The sequence below is a fragment of the Petaurus breviceps genome, unplaced genomic scaffold (assembly GCF_028583685.1).
Source record: "Petaurus breviceps papuanus isolate PSGF00001 unplaced genomic scaffold, PetGlider_PUasm1.0 551, whole genome shotgun sequence".
NCBI classification, from domain to species: Eukaryota; Metazoa; Chordata; class Mammalia; order Diprotodontia; family Petauridae; genus Petaurus; species Petaurus breviceps.
Window position 1 is genome coordinate 38,160,187 of NW_027186372.1, and position 11,908 is coordinate 38,172,094.

Consider the following 11,908-nt stretch of genomic DNA (forward strand, 5'->3'; position numbering starts at 1 on the left):
ACAGTAAGAAGAACTATAAAAGATTACTGAGTTAGTACTGGAGTAATCAGGAATGGGGATAGGATTAGTAGCTCATTCCCTTAATTATTTACTCAGACTTTGAATTTTCATTTGTGGTTGAATTTTTAGACATCAGAAAGCTTATTATAAAACTTCTCCCTACCTGAGAATAGGTAAACAGATTTTATTTTAATAATATTCCGGGATATGTATGGGTTGAACTAGATGGCCAATGTACTCCCTTCCAAATCTCAAATTCTGGGATTCTTTGAAAAACAATAAGTGTGTAGAATGGCTGAACCAATGGGCGCCTTTCCAACTGTGTGTTCTTATTTAAACAATAAGCATTTTTTATTCACTTTTTTTTTCCTATGTAGATTACTTATGCTGGACCTGGAGTCAGAAAGACTTGAATTTCAATTCTGGTATTGGATACTTCCAAGTTCAGTGAGCCTGGAAAAGTCACTTAACCTGCCTCACTTTCCTCATCTGTAAAATGGGATCATAATATTCACCTCCCAGAGCTGTTGCCAAGATAAAATGAGATATTAGTAAAGTATATTGCAAACTTTAAAGTAATATTTAAATGATAGTTATAATAATAATTATTATTAGCTTTTGTATAACCTTCATCTCCAGATATTCTTCTCTTTCACCTACACAGAGAGCCATTCTTTGTAACAAAGAATTAAAAAGAGGAAAAAAAGCAGTTCAGAAGTGCATGCATTGATTCAGTTCTTTAATTTTGTGAGCTCAGTGTTTACAACGGGAGTTGTCACCAGCATGCTTCTAGTGTCAGGTAGCCATTTCTCTACATTTTCAGGGTGAGGGGAAAAGTGATGCTGAGCCAGAAACATGAAAAATTCCCTAAAGAAAACCCGGGCCCTTTGGCCTCTGAAAGCTTATGGCACAGGGGCCACCATGGCTTGTTATTAGTCTCAAATGAGATAATTTTTCAAAAGCCCTTTTAAAAGCATGGATAGTACATCTGGATGTACTTATTCCATACACTCTATCTCTGCAAATAAGGGAGGAACATGCCTTTTAACAATCTTATCTTCAGAAACAAGCTAGGTCTTAATAATTACATTTTTACTTTTTTCTTCTTTCTAGTTACTTTTTGTTTTTGCCTTTTTTTGGGAGGGCAATTGGGGTTAAGTGACTTGCCCAAGGTCACATGGCTAGTTTTTGTGTTAAGTGTCTGAGGTCGGATTTGAACTCAGGTCCTCCTGACTCCAGCCGGTGCTCTATTCACTGCACCACCTAGCCACCCCTAGTTACTCTTTTTTTTTTTTTTTAAGGGCAGTTAGGTGGCAGTGGTGGATGAAATGCTGGTCCTGGAGTCAGAAAGACCTGAGTTCATATCCATCCTCAAATACTTAGTAGTGAGCCTAAGCGAGTGACTTAACCCTGTTTGTCTCAGTTTCCTCATACATAAAATGAACCAGAGAAGGAAATGACAAACCACTCCAATATCCTTACCAAGAAAACACTAAACATGGCCATAAAGAGTTGGACACAACTGGTCACCAACTCTAGCTTCTGACTCTCTCTCCAGGTGGCCCAATGCAAGTGCTAATAAATCCCTGGCTCTTTCTCTTTATGAGCTCTGAATGGAAAGTTTGCTCCATTCTGTGCGATAGCCTTAATAAGGCCCAGTTGTATGTAGATCTTACTGATTTCAGGCCTTTTGCAAGAACTTCTGGTGTGTAGGCTGCCCAAAAAATGGGGTGGTGTTATTTTCTGTTGTGGGTCTGAGAAGAGTACTGGTTTCAGGACTCAGGCTTCTGGTATATAGGTTAGCTAGGTGCTATGCTGCTCCTGTCTCCTGCTATGACTCTGACAGAGGAATTTCCTTTTTTTTTTTTGGAGGGCAATTGGGGTTAAGTGACTTGCCCAAGGTCACAAGCTAGTTTTTGTGTCAAGTGTCTGAGGCCTCATTTGGACTCAGGTCCTTCTGACTCCACGGCCGGTGCTCTATTCACTGCGCCACCTAGCTGCCCCTGACAGAGGGATTTATTTAGGCTTTTTAGAATTTCTGGAGCCCTGGACTTTTGTTCAGTGACCTATGTTCTGACAGGCTAAGGCTGAAATTCTGTTGATTTCAAGTACTCTTTACCAGAGTTTGTATTGGCTTCAGCCTCCACTGGTCCATTCATTCCCTAAGCAAGCACCCACAGGCTTTTGGCTGTCATCTTCTATAGTTCTAAAATGGATGAAGGAATTTACTGGTCTTTTTCTTTGGTTTTCTTATCTGGAATTTTCTACCTACTGTCCTTCTAGATCTTTGCTGGGGTATTTATAGGACAGTGGGGCTTGTCGGAAACATTTAATGTTGTCACATTATCGTTGATTTATTGACTTATGGCATCAAATGTCTTCTATGACACAGCTGTCTTTCTAATCAATAATGATTTATACTCTGAATGCTTTCTATGGAAGCTTGGTGGTTCTGCAAGAAATGGACACCCTTTTCCTTTGTGTATTTATGCTGTTGGGATTACTCCCCCATTTTGACATTTTACTTTGGATCCAGGCATCTTTTAATTTGAATTTTCTAAACATGCTCACAGAATTAAGAATAAAATAAAAAGTTCATAGAATAATAGAATATTAAAGATGGAAGAAATATTAGGTGGTGATGATACTGATGAAAATTTCATTTTATATGAATAAATGAATGAATGAAGAAAAGGCATTTATTAAATGCTTACTAAGTGTCAAGGAGGGCAGCTAGATGGCATAGTGGATAGAGAGTCAGAACTGGAGTCAGGTAAACTCGTCTTCTTGAGTTCAAATCTGGCCTCAGACACTTACTGGCTTTGTGACCCTGGGAAAGTCACTTAACCCCAGTTGCCTCAGTTTCTTCATATGTAAAATGAGCTGGAGAAGGAAATGGCAAACTGCTTCATTATATGTGCCAAGAAAACTCCAAATGAAGTAATGATAGTTGGAACTGGAGACACAAAAAGAAAATTGAGACATTTAAGGAGCTCACACATTCTAGTAGAGGAAGACAACAAGAAGATTTAGCCTACAAGGCAAAATTTAAGGTTCAGTGGTCTTTTGGGTTTAGATATAGGGCAGGTCTCAAGACCCTTGCATCCTTAGGGTATAGTAGCCAGTCAGATGGCAATGTTTGGAGGTTTGGAGGAAAGAACTGCACTGAAGATGGTAAGACAGAGTGGTTCTCCATTTTACTGATGGAACTATAGTTAATGATCCTTTGCTCATCAAAGGTTGTGAGTAGCACTGTCTGCTCTACAAAAAGGGCCTGGGCCAGTGATCATTAGTACAAAGAAATCCAGGTAGTATTTGGACAGGTACTAGCAGTGGGAGAAAAAGACCTTCCATCCCTGAAGTCTGTTTATCTCTGCCCTCTAATATCCCATAAGATCTGGGTAAACAATTGGCAGTTTGGAACGTTCCAGCCTTTAACCTTCTTATACATAGTTTTGGACTTTCCGTGTCTCTTAACAGTAGTAGTAGTAGTAGCAGTAGTATAGTAGTTGTAGTAGTCATAGTAGTAGCAGTAGTAGTAGTAGCAGCAGCAGTAGTAGTAGTAGCAGTAGTAGCAGTAGTAGTGGTAGCAGTAGTAGTAGTAGTAGTAGCAGTAGTAGTAGTAGTAGTAGTAGTAGCAGTAGTAGTAGTAGTAGTAGTAGTAACAGTAGTAGTTGTAGTAGTAAATAGCTAACATAGCAGTTACTATGTTCTGGGCATTGTGCTAACTGCTTTACAATTATTATTTCCTTTGATCCTTAAAACAACTTGGAGGTAGGTGCTATTATTATCCCCATTTTTCAGATGAGGAAACAAGCAAAAAAGGTTGTTTCTACCCAGGGTTGCACAGCTACTAAGTGTCTAAGGGAAGATTTGAACTCAGGTCTTCCTGACTCTAGGGCTAGCACTCTATCCGTTATTCCACCTAGCTGTCTTGTGATTTATAAAGATCCCTTCTTACTAAATGTCAGTTACAGAAAGATCAGGCATAGAAAATAGCCAATAAACCCATTTATCTAAGCCAACAATGAACAGAAATCAGATAAATTATATAGACAATACTATACCATGCAATATACAAGGTAAATGAGCTCTCCCACTTGCAGCAAGATATCTTAGCTCAACCAACAGAGAGAGTTCTAGATCTCACTCAAGGGGAATTCCTCAAGAGCCCTCATCTTTGAACACTGAGCTGGGGAAAGAAGCATAATTGAGGTACTAACTCTTTTACACATTGGCTTCTTTCCAGTGGCTTTCTTTCCCTTCAGGGACCTCTCTCTGAAGAGAATCTGGAACCTCATGTATTCTCTATCAAAGTTGGAAGATCTCTGTTGTCTCAAGATCTTGCCAACTCTGTCCCCTGAGCAGGCACTCAGCATCTAGTAATCAATCTCTACCAATAAGGAGCATCTTAGGCAAGTGGGTGTGAGCCCCTGATTACATTTATTGATACAGAGAAAATTTGTGTTTTATTTTATTTTATTTATTTCAAATTTTCAAAGACTGGGTCTGCTATATCATGCCCAGTCTTGAAGTACATGGGCTACTAAAAGGTCCTATCTCATTAACGATCACCACAAGGGCTTTGACCTTCTCTGTTTCTGACCAGGACTCTTTTGCCCTCCTTAAGCAATTTTGTTCTTGCCTTCCCCATTCCTCCCATTATTTTGATGCTGGACTTAGTGTGGACACCCAGTCAGCTTTGGACCTACTATAGCTTAGAGTGCCCAAACTGAAAAGATCCACAAATTCAGTGTCCGTGTGGGTGTTTGTGCCTTAAAAGATCCCTCAGATGTCTTATTTTTAAAGGAATGGATCTAATGATAGAAATTTCTGGCAAGCGGGAGTTGGGAGGGGCAGATATTTTTCAAGTAAATTGAGCAAGCATTTATTGAGCTTATTAAGTATTTATGGTGTTTAAGGTAAATGAGAAGTATTGTACAGAGAACTGTCTTTGGAGGCAGGGGGACCTGGGTTCAAGTCCTGTGAGAATCCGGACAAGACACTTAAGCATTCAGTGCCTCAGATAACTCTCTAAGACAAGTTGCTGCAGAGAAGGTGCCGACCTGTGTTGGCAGAGGGAATCGTCACCAGGAGCTTCCTATTCCAATGAAATCATAATGTCCAGTTTAAAAAGTGTTCAAGGCTCTATCTTGAAACAAAGAGTTAAAAAGAAAAAGACAAAGAAAAAGGCAAAGAAAGGTACAATCCTCTTCTCTCAAGGATCTTGCCTTCCATTGGGGGAAGGGTAGATTTTGGGACCCTTTACATCTATCACAACTATGTCTCCTGCCTATAGCAATAGGATGCCCCAGTCAGATGGCTCATCTTTATAGGTCCTGGAGGCAGCTTGTTATATTACTTCTTTATAAGCACTGGAGTGTGGGGCCTTAGCACTCCCTGCATCTCTCATTAAGTAGAAATCTCGTGCCCTTAGAAAATGTCAAGATGCCCCTTGAAAATGAAAAGGATTTGAGTGAGTTTGCCTTCTGAATGGAAGGCAGATGTAGGAATTCACAGGCGACTGCTCTTCCCTCCTCCCCTCCCAAGGGTGACCTTTCTACCCCACTACCTCCTCCAGACACTTGTTTCAAGTGGCCCTGGAGGCTGAGTTCCTGCTTTGTTCTTCTAGCCCTTGCTGACTGAGAGAGCAGGTGTTAGAAGTAATTCCAAGGCTCTGTCCTTGTGGGCAGTCACTTGAAGCTTTAGCCATCCAGATAGGGCTGACTTAGCTGTTCTGGCAGATTAGATTTTAGAATACTAATATTTATTCCCTGGGGACAAAGAATAAATTCTACTTAGCACCGGGCAAAGCCAATTTTAAAGTCCCTTTCCTCTTCCATTCCCCTCCATCTTTCTTTTTGGCTGTGCAATGGCGTCCTGGGGGCATCACAAGTTGTGCTGGCATAATGAACTCTTTGTCATGGTTCTTTGGATGGGATTCCAGTCATTCCACTCCCATTATAGATGTGTGCCTGACTGGGGAGTTATATTGCTTTTTAATATTGGCTTAATTGAGATGCCAAATCATGGCTTACGTAATGATTCTTCTGTCTTCAGTTTCCTCTTTTCTTCACATAAAGGCTCAGTTAATAGCCAATAGTCATAGCTCTTCCTGAAAGAAGTGGAGGCAGGCTGTGATGAAGGGGTTATTCCTTCAAGTTTAGATGATCTTTCAAAGTCTTATTAGATAAGCAATTCCGGAGTATCTGTGAGGTTTCTGCACCAAACAAAATACATTCTTGTGTTTCATTTATGGGGAGGATGTCCTCAGGGGTAATTTGGTGAGATGAATATATTTGCTACATACTCCCTGACTGAGCTACAGAGATAGCATAGCTATGGGCCATTCTTGGTGAAACAATTCCCAAATCATTTATATGAAAACCATCAACTGACCCCTGTGTAGATAAAGGTCCATAAAAAGCAGTCCTCATACACATACTAAGCAATATTCTATTTAGGTGATGTTCAACAAATCTTTATTTATTTGCTTGTTGTTTGAATGTGTATTTACTCTAAAATAATGAATGGAAAAACGTTTCTTTGAAATCCTCCTCTGTCTCCTTGTTTGCCACATTGCCATTCTGAGAAATGTCTAGCTTGGAGCCTTTTTCTCACTGGTGACTCCTTCCCCACATATACTATTTTATGAATAGAATTCCATGCTTCCTCTCCCTCTTTCATGACTGGGCTCTCTCTCTAGAAGCCTCCTTCTTTTCACCACATAACTCCCCTCACTGCCATTTATATATTAGTCTTTCCCCATTAGAATGTCAGCTCCTTGAAGAGAGGTGCTGTCTTGCTCACTTGTGTTTTTATCTTTAGTGTTTTGCACATTGCCTGGTACACAGTAAGTACTTAATAAATGCTTGATTACTCACTCTCTATCAAGTTATTTGGCCTCATCATACCCTAGTTTGTATGAAATGAAACATGGTGTAGGCGACAGAGCCAGAAGGGCCTGAGTTAATTTTCTCTCTTAGATTATCAGTGTGGCCCTGGCAAATTACTGAACCTCCGGGCCTCAGTTTCCTCATAGGTAAAGTGAAGCAATAGGATTCAGTGACTTCTAAAATCTTTCTATCTCTAAATCTATGATCTTATGATTATAATTATTTGTATACCTGTCTTGTCCCTCCTATTAGATTTTATTAATTTAATAATTAAGGACATGGACTGTGTTATTTTACATAACTGCATAGCTGGTCCCCAATAAAGTGCCTAGAACTCAATAAGAGTTTAATATAGATTTGTCAAAATGAATTGAAAGAGAAAGGGATAAACCTATTTCATTGCATTTGCAGAATTCCATCTAAAGTAGCTTTGGGAAGAAACTTGCCTACATTTTAGGCAAGTAACAACTGGCATTATTGAACATTTCTGGAAAAATTATTTATCATTTTGTCCCTGCTTACCATTCAGTACTTAGCCATAGCTCTATGTCTTAAGATATCTTAGAGAGGGAAGGGATCTTAGATTTCTTCTCTTCCAAACCTTTTCCTTTTGCAGATGAGAATGCAGGTGACTGACCCAAAGTTACACAGATAGTTTTAAAATGCTAGCATCAGGATTCTAAACAAAGTATCTTGTCTTTGTGCTACATGGTTTCCCTACAGTGCAATCTTGTGCCTCCTTATCAGCGTCTTTTGTTTAATTTCATTTTGACTTTAAAAAATTCATTATGCTTTTCTTTTCCTATTGCATTCCTGCAGTACTTCCTTCTGTCTGTTACTATTTTAGGAAAAGATGGTGTAGACTAGACCTGTGATTTCACTGCTGTTAGTAACTCTCAGATGAAAGTCCCTCTACTGATGTCAGTCAGCAAACTTCTCTGTAACTTATCCTGTTAAGGTGTTGACTGGGTCACTATAGATAAAATTGTTTCTGTCTTCATAGAATTCACATTCTACATTCATACAACACACATGTTGCATTCCCTTGGGACACTCACCCAGCTCACAGAGTATATTGACAAAAATTTGAGTTCTAAGAGGATGACTCCCTTTTGCTCCCTTCAGAGTAATCCAGAGGAGAACTAAAAGTAATCTGGAGGAGTTTTGACTTTTGGTACTATCACTCATGGGCTCCCTCTCCACAATCTGCTGGGGCAGATTAACTGTCAATTAATTATCAATTAACCAGATCATATAAAATGATTTTCTGATAGGAACAGAAGTTACAAAACTTCTCCAAACCAGGGATATACTCTTCCCTTGCATACACACTATTTTTGTGGGAAATGGGCACAAAGGTTGTGAAGCACATATGTAGGGAACATTTTAGGGCTAAGGGATGCTTTACAACTCCTGGTCCAGGGAGTCCTCTCTTTTTGAAGAGTCCCCACTAAGTTTGCTTCTGATGATAGAGTAACCGGTGGCTGAGATGCTCCCTTGCCTAGTGGCCTAGCTCTTTGCAGGTTTGGATGTCTTACTGATAGGTTAATTCATTGTTGGCCTGGACCAAATAGGCTGCTCTCCAGGGCTAGTTTCTCACTGGATTCAGGTACTGTGGCTATCACTTCCACTTGGTGAAGGCACTCTGATGATGCTTTCAATTTTTAGAAACTCATAAGGCTTACTATGTCAGGCACTATACTAAACATTGGGAATTTAATGAAAAGCTTAATGAAAGATAGCCTCTGAAGGATCTTACGTGCTAATGAAGGAAGAGAAAACATAAAATGGAGCTGAAAAGGTGAGGGAGAGTTGCTTGATGGTAAAGGTAAGAGAGGCAGAAGGCAAAAAGGGGAATGAACAAAACATAGCTAGCCTTGTTCCAGACTCCAAGCAGAGCCTCTCCATTCACAGTTTTCTAAAGGAAGTTACCACTGGAAGAAGTGGACTGACATGGTGCAGTGTTACTCCAGGGTTCAGAGGTTCCAGGTGCTGAGAAAAGTTGTAGGGAGAGAAGGCAGCTGAGTCCTGGTGGTGGAGTCCAGAGAATCAGAAACACAGCCTGGAGGGCAAACAAAACAGGTAGCCAGGGGTCAGCCCCAAATGCCCTTCCCCAAGAACCACCACAAAGGAACTCACCAGTGGGAAAAGGAGGTTGGCATGATGGAAGCATCTTCCAGGGTGAGATGGCCCCAGGCCATGACGGCAGCTCAGTAATGATGGCAGAGTCCAGAGGTCACAGCGTAAGGATCCAGCTCCAGATACTTATGTAACATCAGGAAACAAACACAAAGGAAATAGGCACCATGCACTGAACAATGTGTGGTGGCCCGAAGGGTATATAAGACAGGCATAACTGCTCCTTCTAACAGCTGCATTTCTTCTTTGCTAGAAAACTACCAGAGAAGAGAACAAAAGAGAGTGAGGGGCTGTCTGCATGTGGCTTTCATATACATCCCTGGCTCCTGCCTCACAATTTGAAGATCCTACATAGCCCTAGCATTGGTTACTCATGGTTAGAAGTAGGCTTATTGCTTGTAAGCAGGTATCTCCATGCTTACCCCAAAATGTGAATGACTCCCTGCTAGATTTTTAACATGAGAGTGGGGAAGGAAAGGAAGGAGGGAGCAAATAAATATTTATTAAGTGTTCACTATGTGGAAGATATTTGATAAATATTTAATTGGATCTTCTCAACAACTCTGATGATATTATTATTCCCATTTTACCGTTGACAAAACTGTGACAAAGATTAAATGACTTGTCCAGGGTCACACAGCTAATATGCACCTGAGGCTGGATTTAAACTTTACTCTTTTTGACTCCTGTACTAGAGAAACAATAAGGTCATTTCTGTCTCTAAATCTGTACTCCCTATATGCATGCTTATTTTAGGGGGTTTAGTTTTATGATTGGTGTCAACCATTACTAAAGCATTTATTTTATTTTTTAAAAAAAGAAGCAGGCTAATCAAACCTCCACATGTTGGACTGAAATCAGGAAGGTAATATTGTACATGCTTTGTGTAACTCACTAGGAAGTCCTTCATTTCACATCTATTGTCTGGCTTTCACTTCCTTTGAAGATAATAGGTACTTGGATGGGATTTGTTGCTTGCATTTTTGTTTCATAATTTTTCCTTTGAAAGTTTGTTTCTACCCTTCCTAGGCAAGGGAGAATAGGGTGTTTAGGTAATAGCTTTCTGATTGCTAGCAACTGAGGTAGGCTTAGCTTGTATGATCTACAACGGCAAAATTTTATTTACAGTAATAGTAACTCACTTTGTACTACTTTACAAGTGGCAAAATTCTTTGCTCACAACCATGCCATGAGGTTGATAGTACAAGTTACTTTATAGAATTGGAAACAGACTTGATGAGATTCAACACCTTGCCCACAATTGTCTGTCCTTGGATCTCGAAGAGGACCGTGACAACAAGGGAAGTGATGCCATGACATGAAAGTGAATTGGATTTAAGTGAGGGAGGGCTGTGCAGGGAGTACAGCCTCACTTTCTCATATTCTTTTGCCACAATCACAGGGTTAGGAAGTGACAAACCTAGGTGTCTTGAATCCATATCTAAGGCTTTCCCCATTATAACCAAGTGAAGACAAATTTTCTTTGGAGGAAGACAATATGGTCTAAGTTGAATTCACTTGTCTTGTGTTGAACATGTGCTAGATATATTTGAAAACTGCATCAGCTTTTCCAATTTTACAAACCCATTACCACAAGAGCTAGTATATTCAGCATTTTTCATAGCTGGAATTGTCTATTAACTGGAATTTCTCCTAAATTATAGTGCCTTCTCAATGGAAATACTCTTATTACCTGGCATTTCTGCTAAAATTATAGTGCAGTTATAATCAACGTGTAAAATGGCAATCCTGAGATCCTGAAAGTTTCTGAAGTGCCTGAGGAATCATCATAGAAATATTAAAATGTGCTTCTTCTGGTTTTAGTATCAAGTGCATTTATTAAAATTATCATTCTGAATAGGCCATTGCTGCTGCTGTGTGGTAGGGAGGTGACCCTCGGTCCTGAAAGGTTATACTAGTAGAGTATTAATTCTGAGATATTCCCCCAAGGTAAAAAGTTTTTGAATGTGGATTTGGGAATGGACAATATGTCCTTTAATGAAAGATCAGCCTAGTAAGATGTGGTGAGGCTTATCAGGGAACTGGAAAAAAATATTTTTTAAAAATTCATTTCAGGAACTCAAGAAATCTTCTACTATATGGATAGAGCATAACATGTGCATCTGGAAGTAAATTTTCCAAATTCAGCATTGATACTTCCATGCTTCAATGATTTGTGATTGCAAATGTGAAAATATGCATGACTGATCCAGATTGCAACCCTTCCATGCCTAGGTAGACATGGGAAAATTGAATAGTGAAGAAAAGAGAAGAAGGAGGAGAGATCTGGGTTTGAATTGTTTTTCCTTGCTGACACAAACCTTGGAAGTTTTCTCAGCTGTAAAATGGAGACAGTACCGTTTTTTCTCGCAGTACTGCTACAATGATCAAATGAAATAATTTATGTAAATGGGTCCATGAAGTTTAATGCACTGTATTAATTAATGTCAGTTCTTATTTCAAGGATTTTGTGGCCAATCTTTTCATCACTCGATCACTAATCTTTTGGTGATGAGCTTCTCAGAACTTGACTAAGATGGTCTTTATTCAACAGTTCATTGTTATTATTACACCCGACATTCTATCTTGGTAGGACCTTCCATAGCTTACATTTTGTTGCATAGTCCTCCAAATTCCAGGGTCATCACCATGCTGCCATGACACATTGGGATAGGACTTCAGTGGAGGATCATCATGACTATTGCTTTTTATTCTTTGAAAATTAGTAATATATTCCTGATGGATATGATAATTTCAGGAGATAGTATAGAATAATGAATACAGAGATAGCCTTGGAGTCAGGATGACTTTAAGAATCATCCTTGATATCTATCTATCTATCTATCTATCTATCTATCTATCTATCTATCTAT